Source organism: Lagopus leucura, unplaced genomic scaffold, assembly GCF_019238085.1.
Source record: "Lagopus leucura isolate 7727_CA_CO unplaced genomic scaffold, USGS_WTPT01 Super-Scaffold_1, whole genome shotgun sequence".
Classification (NCBI taxonomy): Eukaryota; Metazoa; Chordata; class Aves; order Galliformes; family Phasianidae; genus Lagopus; species Lagopus leucura.
Window position 1 is genome coordinate 37,588,834 of NW_024962250.1, and position 18,240 is coordinate 37,607,073.

The 18,240-nt window shown below is 42.8% G+C and overlaps 1 protein-coding gene and 1 long non-coding RNA gene across 4 annotated transcripts in view; one reads left to right on the forward strand and one right to left on the reverse strand.

Annotated features, from left to right (window-relative positions):
- PPM1A (protein phosphatase, Mg2+/Mn2+ dependent 1A) overlaps positions 1–4,702 on the reverse strand; it is a 31,690-nt gene extending 26,988 nt beyond the window's left edge. For all 3 annotated transcript variants that reach the window (XM_042876436.1, XM_042876517.1, XM_042876351.1), the window contains exon 1: positions 4,644–4,702. The gene's annotated coding sequence lies outside the window, so the exon portion shown is untranslated. The remainder of the gene's footprint in view (positions 1–4,643) is intronic.
- Positions 4,703–5,252: 550 nt separating this feature from the next.
- On the forward strand, positions 5,253–9,259 carry LOC122177180. The gene is made up of 3 exons (XR_006177969.1): positions 5,253–5,525; positions 6,690–6,829; positions 8,463–9,259. It is a non-coding gene; the product is annotated as an uncharacterized LOC122177180 (long non-coding RNA).
- Positions 9,260–18,240: the final 8,981 nt, after the last annotated feature.

Sequence of the window (18,240 nt, forward strand, 5' to 3'; positions counted from 1 at the left end):
CTTGCAAGGAAATTACATCAAAACGATGCCAGAAGCACATTAAGACCTGGAAGTCAAATCCTCAAAGCTTAGGAAAAGCTGGAGTTTGTCATCTGCACACGCAGAGAGCTTTCATTTAACAAAGCCATTTTGCCCTCACATCCCCAGCATTCCTCTCTCATTAAAAGGACAGCAAATGACTGCTAGAATAAAGATATTTCCCCCCAAATCTACATCAAAAAAGCAGAAGAAATCCAAGGGGAAAAAACCTCAATTGTAGTCTTTCCATGCAGACAAGAACTTCTAAGACAGAAAGGCTTTCCTTTGAGAGCCCAGCAGCCTACCAAGCTCACCTGTGGCAGTCAGCGCAGCCAGAGCTAACAGGGCTACCTGTGATGAAGGAGGCAGGGAGGTGTTGCTCTCCTGAGCCCAAAGCTGAGCTGGCTGCAGTTTGAAATACCCCACTCACTGAGCTGGGACGCTGAGGAATTGAGCTGCCAGAAGTTCCAGCAGTGTGAACAGCAGCATTTCCTAAGCTCAGTGGGCCTGACTTGACAGCCTCAGAACAGCTCTTTACAGACAGGATCTGTAAGAAGGGTCTGTCCAAACACTTACTGTATTTCATTAGGAAAACAAGAAAATCATTTACTGGTAGAAACTGACTCTCCCTTCATCCAGTGTTCTACAATTTAATACTCAACCACTTACCTGCCCACTGTATTCTGAATCCCTTCCTAAAGATTGGTTTTACACAACTTAGCAGACAACTGGCTAACTCCTTATAATCATCTCCAAACACGAACAGCTTATGCACAGATTACACAGCTCCTGTGGCCGCTCATTTTTAGGGTATTCCCTTAATCTAAAACCAGCTGAGTGTTACACACAAACAGCCACAACACGTGGCCAAGGAGAATTCAGACTGCCATGCAATTCCATACCAGGAGTACAGACAGTGTAAATGGTAAGCATAGCTACAGAAAATCTTTCAAGTCACAGTTGAGACCCAAACATGAAAGCACATTTCATCCCCTGGGTCACAATCCAGTAAGGCACGTAAGTATGAGAGTTACATCACACATTCAAGCAGTCCCACATAATTCAGCTGCACACTGCATATCAGAGTAAGCACATTTAAGTGCTTTGCTTTATTTAAACTGCAGCTATCAGAACAGTCACATCATACTTGAGTTTCTTGGGTTTATAAATGATTTTCCTGGAAGACTTAAGACTTATGTTCTTAATCCATTAAAATATTCTCACCTGAACCAAGAATTGAGGTGTTAGCAATCGAGAAGCTAACACACTTTCTCCTTTATGTGCAAACTTTTAGCATTTCTCCAAATTTCCATACTGAAACCTGGTCAGTCAGCTTTGTTTTTCCTTCATATTAGCCCTAACGTTCTCTTCTGCTAATATACTGCTCTGAAGTTTACACTCTAAATAGCAGAAGCCTACTTCGTTTATATGATTTATAGATGGAGGAAGTGTTTATTCTGTTGTTTTGGTCACAAATGAACACCTTTTTAGAAGAGCTGTTAAAAAAACCAGAGCAGATGTTTGATATATTTATAAACACACTTTGTTCTGCAGATTCTGGTAGCAAGCTGTAATAACCATTAGTTAATTTTACTGGTATGTGAAAACAACAAAAAAAATTAAATGAACACTCAGTTAAACAAAGGCCTGTTCAGCTTAAACACACAAAGAGAAATACAGAAACAGACTCGACAGATACCTTGAACTTGGTATGTGGCTTAACAAGAGCACAGCTTGGCAGATGGAGCACAGACAGGCAGACCTTACAGCAGTGCTTTCACACCTACAGCACTCAGCAGGACACCACCTCTATCCAGGAACAAAAACCAGCACGCTCCCTCTGTTAGCATGGTACCTCACTTGTTCTCCTACCCCAACCACAATTTTCTTTCTAGTTTTAAAGACTTAAATGATTTACTCTAACAGTATTAAGTCTTACTAAATATGAAGTTGTTCCTTCAGAGACAGGCAGGAAAGGGAGCAACGAGAAGCCTCAAGGAGGTAACGCTGCCCTCACAGATCCACACCACATCTTGGCTCAAACACAAATTCTTCCTGAACAGCTTTTTATACAGTGGCTCTTGAACTTTGTGTACATACACTGGACTTCCTAAACATCTTAAGAACAGGTTTTTTGACCCATCACATTTCTATCTATACTTTGTAACTTGCAATTTGTCATTCTTTCAATGAAGAACACTGCAGTTAAAGTACTCAAATTTTAGAAGTTTTCTTCTTGTCCTACTACTTTTAACTGAAATATGGATCACGTGACAAACACAAACAATACCAGTTAAGAATCCAACATTCAGAAATAGCTCAATTTTCAAAAGAATAGATCTGACCACAGGTTTAAGAAGAGCGTTTAAGAAGAGCTACAGATTATACAGATCCACCAAGGATCTGTTTAAGGAAAGAAGTGAGGTATGGTTAAGAGAAAGGAGGAGCAACAGCCAGCCACACGCAATAGTAACAAGGCACGCTGCATAGCTCAGGTGTAGCTCTGCTAAGCTGCTGTTGTCTTGACTTCAAACAATATTATTCAAGCCTTATTAAAAGGAGTTGCAGGTCTGCAGAGACAAAACAAATATAGTTCTTCTGCAGTACTTCCCATTCCAAAACTCGCTTGTTTGTAAATAACTTGTAATTATGTAAATGTACTTTTACATTAGCATTGGCTAATATTTTTGCATTAGCATGAGAGCATGCAAAAACAAAGCCAATATCAAAGTTGATATTTGAGTATGAAATGCGCTGTTCTTAAATCACTTACATTTAGGTCATTAAGTGAAAGTAGCTCCTCTATATTCCTAGTTCCACTAGAAAGGGAAAAGTGCAATCAGATCTCTTATTGACAGCTGCATTCAAAAACATACCAGTTACATAAGTTTGCAAATCATGCTGTGCCGAGGTATCTAAGCTTTTTAACGATAGTTCTTAAAACGCTCTCTCAGCAAGAGTGACTCAACTTCACCATATAAAATGCACTCCAGATAAGAAGCAACCAGCTTGACTTCACAGAAAAGGCTTTTTTGTATTCTGCTTTAATTCAAATTGCACCAAGTGAGCTCTGCTTGTTTAGACCTGCAAGCTCTGCCATTCCTTTGGCACTTCCATCTCTCCTTCTCGTTTCCAACAAAGTGTCTCAAGCTTAGCTCCAGACAGCTAAGTAAGTACTTGGAAAACAGGTATAGTTTTCTACCACACCTCAAGGGGAAACATTTACCAGAGGACTACCAAAGGACTAGAAGTATTAAGCAGAGCAACGCCATGCCTATCTTCTAGAAAAACTCTTCCATCTGAAGAGAGAGAGAACACCGACCAGCTCTCCAGTACAAGCTGCAGTTATCAGAGGGTTTTATCAGATAAATGTGACTGTGAGGAAAACATTAGTAATTGGCATAATGCATCAGCAAGACTTTTACTTTTAGAGCAGCCCCATGTACAAAACACACACCCAGGAAGACAGGCCTGAAGGGAAAAGCTCTCGGAGCAGCTCTCTCTGCCCTGGTGAAAAACACTCGTACAGCTATCAGAACTGTTCTTCTTCAGTATCTTTCCTTTGATCACACAGGGAAAGAGTACAACTTCCTTGACCCGTGTTTTCCTCCACCCCTTCCCTGTCTCTGATCTTATTCATAGAAAACCTATGAATAGCATCAAAAGAAAACTGTCAGAGAAGAAATAAGGGTAGAACTTGCACAATTAATTCCTGTTAATTTGGCAATTCACACAGGGTCCTGAGCACAGCAGTATCTTTAATTTCACCAGGGCTTCACGAATCCTTCAGCAGCCACCTGGGCACTGAAGCAGTACGTGTAGAGACTCAGGAAAAGGTCACACTGATCCTATCTGGAAAGTAAGTTCCTAGAATCACAAGGGTTAGAACTGCCCTGCTTTACAAGACAATTCTATTTATTCTGTCATTACCCATCACCGTCTATGGAAAATCACCTACCCCTGAAGAGGACAGAGCTAAAGCCTGTTGCTCACAGGATTTCGTTTAAGACTGCCATCTGCTTAAAAGGAGGAAAATAATTCTTCAGCGTGACACACACACACAGCCACCATTTCCTCATCCGAGGAAAGGTACAGCGCAAAAATAAGTTCCTCACCAGCTCTAGGTGGTTTTGCAACAGCGGGGTTTTGCCACAGCCGTGGCACAGCGCTGAAACATTTCAACGTGCGCAAAACAAACGCGCAGATATCTAACAGATGATGCCTACGAAACGGGTTCCGAAACGACGGCACCGCTCGGGGAGCGCCCGGTGCTCCGACCCTCGTTAGGGTGGGGTGCTTTATAAATAGATGCTTTTTTTTTTTTCTCCTTCTCTCTCTTTCTCCGTTCCCCTCCCAGCGTCGTGCCTCGAGCGTTTGGGTGGCGATGGGAGAGGAAGAGGCTGTTTATAGCCATTATTAAATGAACTCCGAAGCGGCCCAGGGAGGGGGGAGGAGGGCAGCGCTGTTACCTGCGCCAGGCCGCCGCCTCAGCCCCCCGCCCAGCACCAGGCCGCCCTCCGGGGCCGCGGGTCGCCCCCCGCCGCTCCCCCCCACCGTCCGGGATGGCGCATCACAGCCCTCCCCGCTCGGCCGTGCCCCCCTCGGCCCGGCCCCGCACCACTTACCCCCTCCGGGCCGCGGCGGGGACGGCACCGGGCTGCAGCGGCGACGCACGGCCGCGCTCCCGGCGACGCGTGAGGGCGGGCGGCGGGCCGGGATGGGGGAGTGGGGGGGGGAAGAACGGGGGAGGAGGAGGAGGAGAAGGAGGAGGACGAGGAAGGGGGGCGGCCTCGCCTCAGTTCATTCACAGGCGGCGGCTGCCGAGGGCGGCTCGCTGCCCAGGGGGAGCCCAGCGCTCATCTCGCCTCCCGCTCCGCTCCTCTCGGCCGCTGCCGCCGACCCCCCTCCCCCCCCCTTCTCCCCGGCCCCCTCCCGCCCGCCCGAGCTCCGCGCCCACTCGCGCAGCGCCGCGGAGCGTCTCCCCGCCGCGCTCGCACTGCGCCGCCGCCTCCTCCTCACTTCTGCGCAGGCGCCGAGAGCGCAGCGGTGAGGGGAGGGAGAGGCGGGAGCGCGCGCGCAGTGCCCGGATGTTGAGGCTGCGAAGGTGGGGGCGGGGAGGTATTACATCACCCTGCGTGTGCGACCCGCGCAGCCGCACTGAGCATGCGCAGGGCGTGAGCTCGGGGTGGTGATGTCATCGGGCTCCGCCTCCCGTGCTGAGGGGAGGCGTTCGGGCCGGGCGGGGCGGATGATAGCAGTGTGTGTTCTGCTGCTCGTGGCCGCCGGTGGCGTTCGCTGCCCGCCGGAGGAAGCTGAAGCATTGTGATGAAGGCTGCCTTGCTGATAGAGGAATGGTGGGAATGCTTGTGGCGATGGACGCTGAGGCAAACCCTGCTCCGCTGGGCCCACGTCCCTCTGCGGGCGGCGCTGTGGGCAGCTGGCTCTCATCCCGGGCTGAGGACGTCGGAAGTGGTGCGGATGTGGGAATTACTGCTTGGAAGAAACGGGTTAGGACCAGACTCATTTGAAACTATCATAGAATCAGTTAGGTTGGAAGGACCAGCAAGACCTGGATAGGCTGGAGAGCTGGGCAGAAAAAAACCGGATGAGGTTTAACAAAAGCAAGTGTAGAGTCTTGCATCTGGGGAGGAATAATTCCATGCACCAGTACAGGTTGGGGGATGAGCTGCTGGAGGGGAGCTCTGCGGAAAGGGACCTGGGTGTCCTGGTGGACGACAGGTTGGCCATGAGCCAGCAGTGTGCCCTTGTGGCCAAAAAGGTCAATGGCTTACTGGGGTGCATTAAGAAGAGCGTGGCCAGCAGGTCAAAGGAGGTGATCCTCCCCCTCTACTCTGCCCTGGTAAGACCTCATCTGGAGTACTGCGTCCAGTTCTGGGCTCCCCAGTACAAAAAAGACAGGGATCTCTTGGAAAGAGTCCAGCGGAGGGCCACAAAGATGGTGAAGGGCCTGGAGCATCTCCCCTATGAGGAAAGGCTGAGTGAACTGGGTCTGTTCAGCCTTGAGAAAAGGAGACTGAGAGGGGACCTGATCCAGGTCTATAAATATCTAAGGTGTGGGGGGCAGAATGGCGAGGCCAGACTCTTTTCAGTGGTGAGTGGAGACAGGACAAGGGGAAACGGCTGGAAACTGCAGCATAGGAAGTTGTGCACAAACATGCACAAGAACTTCTTTACAGTGAGGGTGACGGAGCACTGGAACAGGCTGCCCAGGGAGGTGGTGGAGTCTCCTTCTCTGGAGATGTTCAAGACCTGCCTGGATGCCTACCTGTGCGACCTACTGTAGGGAACCTGCTTTGGCAGGGGGGTTGGACTCGATGATCTCTGGAGGTCCCTTCCAACCCCTACAATTCTGTGATTCTGTGTGATTCTGTGACCCTTAAAGGCCATCTGGTGCAACCCCCCTGCAGTGAGCAGGGACACCCACAGCTCCAGCAGGTGCTCAGAGCCCTGTCCAGCCTGACCTTAGCTGTCTGCAGGGGCAGAACAACCATCACCTTTCTGGGCAACCTGTGCCAGTGCCTCGCCTCCCTTATCATAAAAAAACATTTTCCTTATATCGTATCTAAATCTCCCATTTTAGTTTGAAATCATTTCCCGTTATCCTACCACAGCAGACCCTCCTAAGGAGTCCATCCCTTTCTTTCTTACAGCCTCCCATGAGATACTGAAAGGCCACTCTCAGGTCTCTTCTCCAGCTCTCTCAGCCTGTCCTTGAAAGGTTCCATCCCCGGGATCCAACAGGTCCATGACTCCTGTAGTGAGGACTCCACATCTGGATACAGTATTCCAGGTGAGGTCTTACAGCACAGAGCAGAGTGGCCGATTCTCTCCTTCACCCTGATGATCATGCTGCTATGGATGCAGTCCAGGGTACGATTGTCTTTCTGGGCTGTAAGGACACACAGGTGGCTCATGTCCAGCTTGCCATCCTCCAGTACCCCCAGGTCCTTTTCTACAGGACTGTGCTCTGTCCTTTCATGCCAAAAAAGGAATGGTTGAAGTAGGTACTTAGCTAAAGAATCAGGAAGGTTGTTGAGGTGGCTTCTGACAATAATCAGAATGCACAGCTGCATGGTAAGGTTTCCCTCAACTGAATGTTTGAAAAGTGCTCAAATTGCTGGTTCTTTTCCTGCTGCTATTCCTATAATGATCAGTGTAGCTTCAACCTGAGTGTGCCAGCAGCAGAAGGCAATAAATTGAGGATTCTTATACAGATGAGACCTATAAAAGCAGAGAAGAGCAGTCTAGGAAAGCTGAAATAAATGTAACAAAACCGCCTGGTTTCAGGATTCCTGTAATAGATGAAGTTATTGTGTCTCAGTATGACTTCAAAATACAGTACAAGAAAGAGAGGAAGCTGTTGGAGAGGGTCCAGAGGAGAGCCATGAAGATGATCAGGGGGCTGGAGCACCTCCCCTATGAGGACAGATTGAGGGAATTGGGCTTGTTCAGCCTGGAGAAAAGAAGGCTGCGGGATGACCTCATTGCAGCATTTCAGTACCTAAAGGGAGCCTACAAACAGGAGGGGAATCAACTCTTTGAAAAGGTAGATAACGGCAGGACAAGGACAAATAGTTTTAAGTTGAGGGAGGGAAGGTTTTGGTTGGATGTCAGGGGGAAGTTCTTTGCTATGAGAGCAGTGAGGTGCTGGAACAGCTGCCCAGAGAGGCTGTGGATGCCCCGTCCCTGGAGGTGTTCAGGGCCAGGTTGGATGAGGCCCTGAGCAGCCTGGTCTGGTATTAAATGGGGAGGTTGGTGGCCCTGCATGTGGCAGGGGAGTTGGAGATTCTTGATCTGGATGTATCTGGACATCCAGATGTATGTATGGATTTATCCATCTATGTATATGGACCTCAAGTATCTGGATGATACTTGAGGTCCATTCCAACCCTGGCCATTCTGTGATTCTGTGATTCAAAATCTGCAGTTCCCGTTGCTGACTGTGATGGAATGGTATGTTCGGACTCAGTCTTACAGTATTCATCCCAGTCATGTTAGTGTGAGCATGAACTACACTCAGTAGCACTCAATGTTGTTTTAACTCTTTCAGGCCCTTAAATTGCAGTTAAATGCAACTAATTCTTTAGTTGGAAGAAGACCTTTAGGGAAAACCAAATGAAAAATATTCCGAAAATATACTGGAGGTGGGAACAGAAGATACACAGTGTGTTACACAAAGAAATGGACATTTTTGGAAGGTCACAGACAAATTCCTGTAACCTTAATCAACGCTACTTTGAATTTCAATTAGTTATACTTTTGATGCAGCTCAGAATTGAAAACCTGCTTTTCTTTCTTTCCTTTTTCTTTCTTTCTTTCTTTTTTTTTTTTTTTTTTTTTTTTTTTTTTCAAATAAGACATTTGAAGTTACTTTGCAGGCTAAAAAGCTGATAGATTGTGGATTTTTGTTTTGTTTGGAATAGGATTTGTATCAATAATTCTCATCTAAAGATCAAACATATAGGTGAAGATGTCTTCAGTCAGTGGAGGAAATCAGGTATGTCCAGATAAACATTCCTCCCATGCTTACCCTGGTGTCTAAAGCAGGCTGAACAATTTGCCTGCTGAAGGTGACTTTTCTCTCCTACAGTTTCTCTGGATATAGAAGAAGGTGAGATGACAACCTAGATTAGATTCTTAAATTTTTTGATGGCTCAAATTATTTATTTAGTGTTGTCTAATGTAAATCTTCATACTAATATGTAAAGCTTGTAATACCGTCATCTTGAACTTGCCAGATACTTACACTTGGCTCTACCTCATGTCTTCTCCAGTGGGCTCTGCCTATTTTTAGAATGTAAAAGCCAGCAGGATGACTGTGCTGCAGGCTTTATGTCTTCTTAGTACTGGTGCTGCAACACCCTGCTGTAATGACGTCCGTAGGTACCTGCTCAGGCAGCTGTGCCATTGGGAACTCCATAAAGTGCCAGTACTGCAGCTATGATTAATAGTCACATGATGTTTAAATCATCAAATGCACACCATCCTGTATCCAAACTGAATTTATCTGAAAGATGTCACAAAGACTGTGAATGTTTTAAGAACATGGTGTGCAAAAGTCCTGTGTTCTTGAAGTGCCACAGTTCTGGATAGAATTTGCTTTCTGCTAGATTCTTGTAGGGGGCTAAACAAACTGCCACACTTTGCCTGCTCAGAGAAAAAAATTACACTCTCTTTACGGGGTTGTTTTGTTGTTGTTGTTAATTAATAAAGAAAAACATTTGTGAAAACAAAAACTTGTATTTTGCAGTCTACAAAATCATTACAGCATCGCAGTGTGGTTTTCTGGTTCTAGCTTAACAGAAAGAAAGCAATTCTCACTGATTCAGTTCTTCTACTGAGAATTTACTGATAAGAGTAACACGCTGTTCTGGAAAATCAGCCAAAGCAAAGCACAGTAAGACCCAAATGTCAACAGAGGGAAAACCATATTTACTTTGAAAATTAATATGAAGGCTTATTATAGAATATTGCTGTTATTTTTCTCTCCTTTTTTCCTTCAAATCTTCATTTTCTATCTGTAGATTTCTCATTTGTCAGTACTCATTAGGCATCACATTTACAATGATATTCCAAATGCAAATAAAAAGCATATTTTTAATATCTTTTCCATTTTAGCTATCAATTGGTGTCTACTACCCAGTAAGGCAGATTGAGGCTGATAAGTTATGTCATACCTGTGCTTGCTCGGAGGATTGTGCTGAGATATGGAATGTGGTTGGTTTTCCCAACAAAACTTGGGTATGAAGAGCTTGGGAGCTATGGCCTTGTGTAGGAAACCTGCATAATAAAGATTTGCTCTTGAAGATTGTAATTCAGTTGCTCTATAGAGTATTTTCCAGATTTAATAGTAGCATTGGACACTACTTTGGCAACTGACTGAATAGATGAGACTGAGAAGTCTTGTAACATTCCCTCAATTTTCCTTTACTTGGAGAAGAATCTTGCTGGAGATGCCAGGTGACAGCTGTGCTTCCAAATCTTTGTCCTTAACTAGAACTAGTTTTCAGGGTGTAACACATTTTCTGAACTTCTGCAATAATGCATTTTTGTTACACTATGTAAAGACCAGGTTTAAGCCTGGCTTCATACATTGGAGTTGGAAGGGACCCTAAAAGGCCACTGTGCCGAATTCATGATAGTAGGATGTAAATGGTCTCACTGAGATCATCGCTCTTCAACACAGAAACCGTGAAATGGCTTAAAGCGACATTAGTAAAAAACGACAGGACTCCAGCACTGATACTTTTCTCCAGTTCTTTTCAGTCTGAAGGGGTCATGCTTTATTGAATCTTCATTTGTCAGTGTACGAGATGGACAAGACATTGTTAGTTGCTGAAAGTTTAATTTTCTTGAGATGATTTTTTTTTTTTTATCTATAAGACAAAACTGTGAGTTACAGAACAATCAGAATATTTTACCAGCTAGGCTTTAGGTCATTTCATCTGTTGGATAGTTCTCTTGTTTTAACAATGTAAGGGTACACGTAAGTTGCTCTTTTCATTTGCTATTAGTAGTCTGTACATGAAGGCCTGCATCCTCACTGAAGTCAGTACAAAGCTTCCATTGACCTCAGTGTTGCAGGATCAAACCCTTAGTCATTAGCATGTTGTAAAAACGGCTGTTGTCCCAGCCAATTTCAATGGGCCTGGCTACAATTGTTCATTGTTTAACCTAAAAATTAGCTTAGCAATTACAGCTGAAACTACATGTCAGACTGTTGATACGTAGGAATACATCATACTGAGTCATCAGGACTCTAATGATGCTCTTAGACTTTTATAATTATTAATGCTCAAGCAGGAGATTCTGAAATTCAATAAAGATTTGAATTTCCAGATGTGAAGGAAATTCTTATTCTGTGAACTCCATTTTTTGTGTTATTAGTCCTTTTGTTCTTTAAACAGCCGTATCTAGTTGCCTTCTTTGCACAACCAAAAAGCTTACTTCTTCCTGCATTCATTCACATAAATCTGTTCAATCAGTTGTCCCTTTTAACAAACAACACAATCTGAGGCACAGCTGAGAAGGTTCTTCTGTGTGTGTTTTAATTAGCTGCATTAAACTGCAGTTGATCTAAAACCAGTATGTCAGAATCAAATAGCCTACATTTGGAGACAGTGAAATCTGAACATTGCTCAGTGCTCTGCAAAATAGGTTTTGTGTAGTACCAAGGATTGTGGAGAATCCAAGGTTAAATGATAATCTGATTTGTGCCACTTAGGCCCTTTTTAACTGATAGCATAACTAAGGTTTAAATTTAGTTCCATTACATAAGCATAGACATAGTATGTCTGTAAGAAGTAAGACATCATTTTCATGCCTACAGGCATGAAGGCCATTATAAAAATGGATAAGAGATCAAAGCCGTATGTGATGATGACTTCTATTAGTATTGGTTTCTAGCCTTGTGCCAGTGTTGTATTTCTTTGAGACCGAGCAGAATGAAATATTAACAAAGCAATAAAGGCAATTATTAAAAAAGTAAACCAACAGCTCCATGTTGTTCAGTTCAAGCTCAGTTTCAGGAGAAACCTATGAGAAAAAGAAGATCCCATAGGCCAGGACACATTAGTTTATGTTTCTTTTGTCAAGCATTTAAGATATCTACTGCAAACAGTGCGGTGCAGCTTCATATCAAAGTATTACTCACAACATGGATGGTACTTGGAGATAATCCGAGTCTCCACCCTGCTCAGCTGGTATTCTCCCTTCTCAGGGAATTTCAGTGCATCCAATAGATTAGGAGTCCAGCTTCTTCTTAAGAGATTTGGTAATCTGATTTTTTTTTAGGTGTTTGAAATACAGTTGTTTTCTTGCTTGTTTTCATTCACTGCAGTATGCCACCTATGTATTTATTTAGATAAGTATGTATTTGAATTATATTTGTGTGTATGAAAGATTATACTGTGTTTTTATAAATACATTTATTTACAAACTTTTGTAGGAATAAGCAAAATAACTGGCTAGTAGCTGACACGTGTCATGTTTATTCTAATTCCTTCCCTGTGGTGTTGTACTCTGATATGTGTTCAGAATAAATAATATAACCCTTTGTAAGAGACAAGGTATAGAAGAGGCAAAAAGCTTGTCTGGTAATGATGAGAAAAACAATTAGGTAAAAATGGGAAAGCAGTGGTGATGCAAATTTGCAGTAGTCAGCTGAGTACTGGATTGGAATCATTAGCTCACTCTGCAGAGGTCTCAAGATTGCCATTGTATGACATAAATTTCAATTAATTATGGACACTTTCAATATGAATGTAGCAGTTGACCTGAGCTGAACCCAAGTTAGATGAGAGACTCATTACCAGTAACAGTTAGCAAATAGGAATTTTCCTGCAAGTGCAAACTGAAAAACGCAGTACCATACCTTCAGAGCACCAAGCAAACACTTGATTCTCCTACTCATTCTCTAGGTAAAATTTGTGAACACTCAAAGATAGTGGTTGTGGAATGTTTCAGTCTCATCTGGCTGCAACAGCAACCTACTGAGTAACCCACAGTGAAAAAAAACAACACCCTGGTGCAGTTTTTAATGCTTATTCAAAACTAAAATTTAAGATCTTTTCTGAAAGAAACCTTAAAAGTGTTGAAGTTGATCCAATGCTTTTCAAGTTAAACTCAAGATTCCTACTGACTTCAGTGAGCCTGGATTGAGTTTAAATTTCTTATTTGCCCGGGGAAGCATTTGCACTGCCAAAATGACTTTCATCACTCTAAACTGGATTAACGATACAGTGGTCATTTAGCATAAAGTCACTGACTAATTTTGCTTGGAACTGATTTCTGGAGGTCTTTTTGGAGGGAGTCCAATCCCCTCAGCTCAAAGCAGATTCTACAAGATGGGTTTGCTGAGGTCTTTGTCCATCTGAGGTCTGGGTATCCCTGAGGTCTGAAATCCCACTTCTCTAGGTATGCGTTTCAGTGTTTCCAGTCAGAGTTTACTGTGCTGTGATTTTTGCCCATTGCCTCTTGTCTCATCACTGTGTATTTCTCAGAAGAGTCTGGCTTTGTCTTCGCTGTATCCTCCTGCCATGCAGTTGAAGGCAGCAATAAAATCTGTCCTTAACCTTCTCTTCTTACAGCTGAGCAAAACTGGCTCTCTAAGTTTGTCTTCATCATGCTGCTCATCCACTGCACTTTCTTCTGTATGCTGAAGAATTACTTATCCAGGAAGGGCAGCAGGAGACTGCTTACAGAGCTTTTATTTAGGTTAGTATCCTGCCCATTGCTCTGACTTCTAAAATGCTTTTTAACATCATTTACAAACTCTACTATTCAAAAGATGTTACTGTCTTTTGTGACTTGCTGATCCTCTCTGGGTTGACACTTGTCATACACAGAAGGCTGAACTGCAACAAAGCACCACAATGCTTGCTCTGAAGCTTAATGTCAAGTAAAAGTTGAATTCAGAAAGTGGAATGGGTGAAATATTCACCAGATCAAATGTACATCTTGGATTTACATTCCTATAGATTTTATTCAAAGCTTATTGCAGCACAGCACCCTATACAGTGCCAGAGAGGAATGTTGTCATCTTCCTGACAAACACATCTGCCTGATCCTGAGAAGCACAGCAATCTTTGTTTAGATGTTGTACTAGTCAGAGCAGTCTTAGAGCCACCTTTTTATTGGGTTTGGTTACAGCAAATGACTGTTAGGAGTACTGGGTGCACCAAACTTACCCTCTTCCAGCATCAGTAAATCCTATCCTTCAGCGTGTTCACAAAGTACAGAGCTCCAATGTGATTCTCTGACATCCAGGGATTTTCTCAGATGAATAATTATATCATCTCTGTTTTATTGTTTCACTGGAATAGAAGCTATTTAATCACTGCATTTCCTTAGCTCGTTCTCTCCTTAGAAGCTGTACTATCTATGGAAATCTATCTGTGATTTTTGCTAAACAGGATCCACAGAGAAGAAAAGCCCACAAGTAGAATATACTTCTGGAGCTCATTACGTAATACCTTCATTAAAATGCCAATCACAGCTTTCTACAAAGAGCCAAGTCGAACTGTGATCAACTTTTTAGGCAATGTTCACATTTGGACTTTTTGCTTGAGAAATTCCACAGGTTCACATGCTTGATTGTGCAATTATTTTCTTGAATTCATTTTAAAAACAAAAAACAAACTAGCCCTAAAGCTGATCTTCTGTGTAGCTTATATTCGGGTAGTAAAAGGTCTAGAAACAAATCTGGTTTTGTTTTTTTAAAATTTAAATTTTATTTTTATTATTATTATTTTATTTTTGGTCTTAAAAGCCACTGTTGTGTATGAAGTGTCTCTGATGTGTTTTGCTTTGGGAAGGCCAGCAGAGGGTGCCTGAGTTAGAAAGCAAACCCTATTCCCAGATTTGTTCTGAAATCTGACTATAGAGGAGTAAAAAAAGATGTAAACTTTAATTTAGTGCTCTATGAAAACCAAAACATTAATGAAAATAGAAGGAAACTAATTGGCCAGGAAAATTTTGATGTTAAGATGTTATCAAAAAAGTAGTACTAATAATTCAGAAAAAAATATTAGTTTTGATTAGGAAAAATAGTTTTGGTTATCTGATGGAGTCATTGGCTAATAGTTACTAAAGGACAGGTTCCCTGAACCATCTGTTTGTGAGATTTGGGAGACGTTCTCAAATGCTAACTGTGCCACACTTTAATGAAAACTAACCATAGGTGCCTCTGTGTAAGGAGATAGAGGAAATCTTTCAGTGCAGGACTCAGAGCTGTTTCTTCATTTATGCTTCCTGGCCACCCCACAACAGTTTGCTTCTGCTGACTACAGCAGGCTGCTCACAGACACTGAGCTCTGCAGAATTTGCCCCTCTTGTTTGTTTCCTCCTGCCATCTCTCACTTAATGTTATAATGAAACAAAATAGCATTAACAAAAGATATATTTTTTTCAATTAACCTGAACACATTCTGTTTTTTTGGTATTTGTATAAACGTAGGCAATTTAGTCACAGCCCTCAATGTAAACTAAAGGAAGTATTTTAAGAATAGTAAATAATGCATCATAAGGACTCTGAGTTCCATTGGTGTGCCACCATACTAAACAAATCTTCATATAAATGGTTCATCTCTTGGAGAAGAGATTGGAGTTTTCCTGGATTTCTCTTTATTTCTCCAAATAAAAGTACTTTCAATGTCAATAAACAGAAAGAGAATTCAAAATATGTGGTCTAAAAGAGTGAGCATAGCTGAGGCAGTCAGTCCTGATCTTAATTCTCTGAATAAAATTCACTGTTACGTGAAGAACCTGCATAACACACCTAGAACTCTGAAGTCACATTCAGATATCCAGTTAGGGCAATGATGGCAACTTGCTGTGCAGGAGCTCTTTGCCTGGAGGCAGATATTCTGTTTAGGAGATATCACTGCGATAGGTGATATAGGTGTCAGTACAAGCACACCAAGCACTTCTCAAACAAACAAAAAGCCAAGCAGTTCATAACCTAATTGAAAAGTCATAGATTTGAAATTTGGAAGAAGGGAAGGGCCAAGTGTAACTGGGATCCCTGCTTTGTTTTGTAGCTTCCAACAAAAGTATCACACTCTAGAAAACATCTCTAGTTTTTATGCTGAGATACTCCTTCTCACTATGGATGCCATCTCAGAGGACGCCACAAAAAGTCGGTGACCAATAACCAGGAGTCTTCTGTCTGTAGATGCTTCCTGTGCTTCTTATTGCCACTGTGTATTTTATATGGCTATTTTGTATTTTGTATTGTTCTCAGATGTTTTGTTTGCTACGTATTTTTATTTCTGAGAGAGAAACCAATGAGGTACAGGGCGAAGAGAGAGGGAAAAAATGATCAACAGTTTCATCAGTCTAAGGTTGGATTTGCTTAAATAAATGGTTGCAAAGACTTCTGTAACCATCTGTGCTGTGTCTGCTACTAGGCAGAACAACTTTTTGACTTTCTAGTCTTGATGCCATTGGGCTGGACCTGGCTTGTCCCTGTAGCTAATGCTGTTTGGGACAGTGTCCTCAGACCCTGTGTGGGAGAATGTGTATGGGCTGAGCAAACTGTGAGCCATGATAAAGTTATGGATGGTCATGGGTCAGTGCAGAGCTCATGCCTTGGCAGAGCTCATGCCTGTAACCATACCTGTTACAGGCAAAAAAAGTGATCTCTCTAGTTTACCATTTATTGTTTTGGAACAAAACTGTAATGCGGTGGCCAAGAAGACAGCATCAACAGTTTAAATGTTTGCTTTAAAAATGAGTAAAAGACACAGTAGTTCAAGGTGCCCTATTTAGAACTGGCTCCACAACTTCGAGTTTTAAACGGATGTAAGTTTTCCACATAAAACATAAACTAAACTGACTGAAATGAAGTAGATGGAAGGAATAAGTAAAATTAAGGAGAAAGAAGAAAAGATGGATGTTATTTCCTTCCAGTTTCTAAGTAAATAAAGTTCTAAATAAAAAGCCCCACAGAAACAGGTCTAATTGGAATCATAAAGCTGAAGAGGACAAGCAGAGTCTGCTTTCAGTCTACTGACACATTTTTAATTTAGTAGCATTAAAAGTATTGTACATTCATTATTCATTAATAGAGATCCTTTGAGAGTTTGTATCATTGCACTTATGCACAAGATCTTCCTAATACTTCATGACTGCAGAATACATGTAAGTATGTAGAAAAAGCAATCTAGTCAAATATGTATTTCTGTCTTACTGCTTTGGAGGCTTATGGCATCTTATTTTGCTATGATTTCCATTGTTGCCAATATCACAGGTGGAACAGGCAGTAACAGGAATAGTGCATGTTGCCATGCTATGTTCAGACTTCAATTGATCTGTTATCTGCTGCCACATAGTCAACACAGGGAGTCTCACCAAGGCTGGCAGCAGGGTGTGGAGCAAGACTGTGACCTCCTGAAGAGGTAACTGTTCTCTTTTCAGAGCCGTGTACTTCAGCCTTGCATTTGGTTCTTGCAGTTCACTGCGTACTTGAGTACATACAAATAACAGAATGTTTACTGGACTCCAAAGTGTCATCTGCGTAAATCACAGCACAAAGTGCAATAGGTCTGTCATTCATTCTCTTGATGGACAGGCTGACTTCGGTAAATTGAGTCTGTAATCCTCAACCACGTTTAAAAACTGCTAGCAGTAATGGCTTCTTCAGAAAGTGAAAATCAGCTTCTCATGAGGAAACTGAGCTCAGACCTTAGAAAGATAGTTTTTTTGTTTTCCTTGAGAACTTAGAGTTGGTCAAATCCAGGGGCTTTTTTGTTGGCACGAATCTTTAAGAAATCTTTCATTTTGCTTTCATAATTTGTCATGCAACTTTTCTCTAAGCAGTTGCTGGTTCTGAAGCAACACAAAGAGCATATGTTACTGGCAGTACTCAAAGCTGTATTTCCAGGAAGGAAAGCCAAAGCACCCCTGGCCATCAAGGTAAGACTGGAAGCTGGCAGCCTGGGACTCCTGTCAATCTTTTGCCTGTTGTTTTGATGCTGAGAAGAAATCTTGTGGTTGGGCATGATGTAAATTGTTTACAGAAATCAGAGATAAAAGCCACAGACTGTGGTCAGTTCACTGCTTTTTAGCTGATGGAGCTCTCAAGAAGTTTTTTCACAGACTTGAGTGGGTATAATTAATATAATTTCTTAACTATATTTATCTATCATTAAGATAACCACGGAATCGTAGAATCATTCCTGTTGAAAAAGATCACTGGGATCATCTAAAGGGAGACCCTGGGAGCACCGGTCCCGGGACCGACGCCTGAGGGACACTGTTTGTGACTGGCCTCCACTCTGACACCCCCACATCCTTCTCCGCAGGGCTGCTCACAATGAGTTCTTCTCCCAGTCTGTACCCACAGCTGGGATTGCCCCGATCCAACAGTAGTACCTTGAATTTGTTGAACCTCACTAGATTCCTGTGCTCCCACTTCTCAAGCCTGTCTACGTCCCTCTGGGTGGCATCCCTTCCTTCTGATCTATCAACTGCGCCATTCAGCTTGGTTTCATCATTAAACTTGCTGAGAGTACATTCGATCCCTCAATGTTCGTCATTGATAAAGGTGTTGGAAGAGTACCAGTCCCAAGACAGACCTCCATGAGACACCACTCGTGACTTGCCTCCACCTGGACCATTGATCACAGCCCGCTGGCTGCGACCTTCCAGCCAATTCTTTATCCACCTAATAACAGTCCAACCTTTAACCCCATCTCTTTC